Source organism: Piliocolobus tephrosceles, chromosome 12, assembly GCF_002776525.5.
Source record: "Piliocolobus tephrosceles isolate RC106 chromosome 12, ASM277652v3, whole genome shotgun sequence".
NCBI lineage: Eukaryota > Metazoa > Chordata > Mammalia > Primates > Cercopithecidae > Piliocolobus > Piliocolobus tephrosceles.
The window spans coordinates 31563981-31567093 of record NC_045445.1 but is presented as its reverse complement, the minus strand read 5'-3'; positions in this window follow the sequence as shown (position 1 = coordinate 31567093).

Here is a 3113-nt window from a genome sequence, read left to right as displayed (position 1 = left end):
TCTGTTGCTTATATATGCCCTAACAAATCTTTAAAAACTAAATAAGTTAGCAAGCAAAGAATGAGTATTTGATAATTTCAGTGTAATTCCTGGGGCTATCCTAGAACCATCTGTGAGGTGAATCTTGGCAAAGGAACAAATTAAATAATGGTGTCATTAAGCAACATGCATATTCATGCAGATGCTGTTGTTTACACATTATTTTCTGTCGTGGCTAAATAAAACATGGCACCATTTATGTGCAAATCACCACACAATGATTCTGCCACATTTCTAAATGACTGAAGTGGGTGTTACTGGATGAAGGCTTTCCAAGTCCCTAGGAATTATATGGTGAGCTACCCAAACTGAAGGTCAACTGGTGGGCTCCATTGTATTAGGAAATGAGGGTTAGTAGAACTATGAGCCCGGGGAGGAAGAGCATCTATAAGACACAAGGTCCTAGACAAAGATGAATCAAAGGCCAGGTAAGCCACAGAAATCAAGAGGTCTATTGATAAGGATGAGGAAAAAGAAGAAAGAACTAATATTACTGAGTGTCTACAATATACCAGATATCATGCTAGGTGTTTTATACATACTATATATAATCCTCTTAATCAGTGCTATGGTTTTAATAACTGTCCCCTCCAAAACCCATGTTGAAACTTAATCCCTAATGTGGTAGTATTGAGAGGTGGGGCCTCTAAGAGGTGATATGAATGAATCTATTCATGGATCAATAAATTATTGGGTTAATGAGTTATCATGGGAGTCATACTGGTGACTTTATAGGGAGAGAGACATGAGCTAGCACACTTAGTTCCCTCACCATGTGATGCCGTATGTCACTTTGGGACTCTGCAGAGAGCCTTCACCAGCAAGAAGGCCCTTGCCAGATGCAGCGCCTCAACCTTGGATTTCTCAGCCTCTATAACAGTAATAAATACTTTTTCTTCATAAATTACATAGTTTTAGGTATTCCAGTACAAGCAACAGAAAAAAGACTAAGTAAGTTCACAGGAAATAAGCAAAGGATGGGATAGGGTGAGGTGGGGTGGGAAGCAAGAAATAGGAGAAGCCAGAGAAAATGTAGCACAAAGAGTAAAGAAGAGCCTTCAGTTTTCTCCTCCAACTAATAACCAATCCTGAATGAAACTGGCCTAGAGTCTTGAAGAGGACAAATAGAAACATTAGTGTGAATACTGAGCACCTTTGGCTGGCCAGCTGGGCCCTACATTCAAAGCATTATTTGTCAGAGGCTCTTCTTTGACAACGCCTTTATGTAGATATTAACACAACTAGTTTCGGTGCTCTTTCAAACTAATGAGTAGCTTGTGTAAATATTAAACTGGAGAGAAATGCCATTGTGTGAAGTCTGTCTTTTCCTCTGCTGGCCCACTGAACATTAATGTTTGCAGACAAAAAAGAAATGTTCAGAACTGCTTATTCTAAGAAAAAAAGCACTAGAAGACTAGTATTTGTGTTAGGAAGCCACTATACTTGGTCTCTGAGAAGGACATCAGATAGAGCTCTTCTTTTTCTGGAACACTGGGATGCCTTTGAGAGCACAGGCTAAGAAGTAAAAGAAGAAAAGAAAGCCAGCTTAATACCAAAAGATGGAATTTACAATAAAGTTTGTGTGAGCCAATTGGGTGTCGATTGGGAATTCTTGAATTATAGGAAGTAGCTAGATAAAGCCTTTTCTGCTTACTAGCAAGGCTGACCACACATATAAATGATCTGAGTTTGGGATTTATCAACTGACTTTGGGCATTTGCTTGTGAAAACAAAAAAATTCCATACTGAAGTTTCAGTTCTTCGGCCTGAAAAACATTTTGATCTCGTTAAAATTTAAACATCTTGGTCGGGCGTGGTGGCTCACACCTGTAATCCCAGCACTTTGGGAGACTGAGGCAGGCAGATCATGAGGTCAGGAGATTGAGACCATGCTGGCTAACATGGTGAAACCCTGTCTCTACTAAAAATACAAAAAAAAAAAAAAAAATGAAATTAGCTGGGCGTTGTGGTGGCGCCTGTAGTACCAGCTACTCGGGAGGCTTAGGTGGGAGAATGGTGTGAACCCAGGAGGCAGAGCTGCTTGCAGTGTGCCGAGATCGTGCCACTGCCTTCCAGCCTGGGTGACAGAGTGAGACTTCATCTCAAAAAAAAAAAAAAAAAAAAGTAGCTGGTAATGGTGGTGGGCACCTGTAATCCCAGTTACTTGGGAGGCTGAGGCAAGAGAATCGCTTGAACCTGGGAGGCAGAGGTTGCAGTGATCTGAGATAACACCATTGCACTCCAGCCTGGGCAACAAGAGTGAAACTTCATCTCAAAAAAAAAAAAAGAAAAAAGAAAAGAGAAAAAAAAGTAAACATCCTTGAGCAACATAACTCTTTTTATCAGTTAACTGTTATGCGCTATGCTTTTCTGGACTCTTTCATCTAAAATAGAGGTTAGCGAACTTTTTCTATAAAAGGCCAGAGAGTACATATTTTTTATTTTATCATGACTACCCAGCTCTGCTATTGTAGCACAAAAGCAGTGTAGACAGTGTGTAAAGTGTCAAATATTCCAATAAACCTTATTTACAAAAAAAAAAAAAAAAAAAAAAAAAAAAAAAAAAAAAAAAAAAAAAACCTTGTGAGTCCAATTTTTATGACCCCTGATCTTAGCAGAATTTCTCTGGGAAGGAAGACTAAAGAACATGGGTGGTCTTTAGTCTTTAGACAACAGAAAAACTAGGGGGCTGTCCTACAAGGCATCTAAGTAAGTGAACAAAAGCCATTATAAGGATCACAGGCTATTTTGAGTCCACCATGTAACCAAAACCCAAAAATCTGATGAAGGGTAAGGAATTCCTTGCCATTCACAAGATTTTTACAGGGAATTATGATTTCACAAAGAGTAAACTCATAGCATAGAGGAAATCATCTTGTCTTGAAAGCTTACCTCCTCCAGACCAGCTCTTCACCCTAGTCTTCCGGTGAAGCTCAATGACAACTGTACATCCATTCACATACTTTTCTACAATCTTAGAGAAAAAATACCTGTTTCACATTTTATTCCCACTAAACTCCTGTTGGTGGCTATTTAATTGCAAAAAAAAAAAAAAAAAAAAAAAAAAAAAAGAA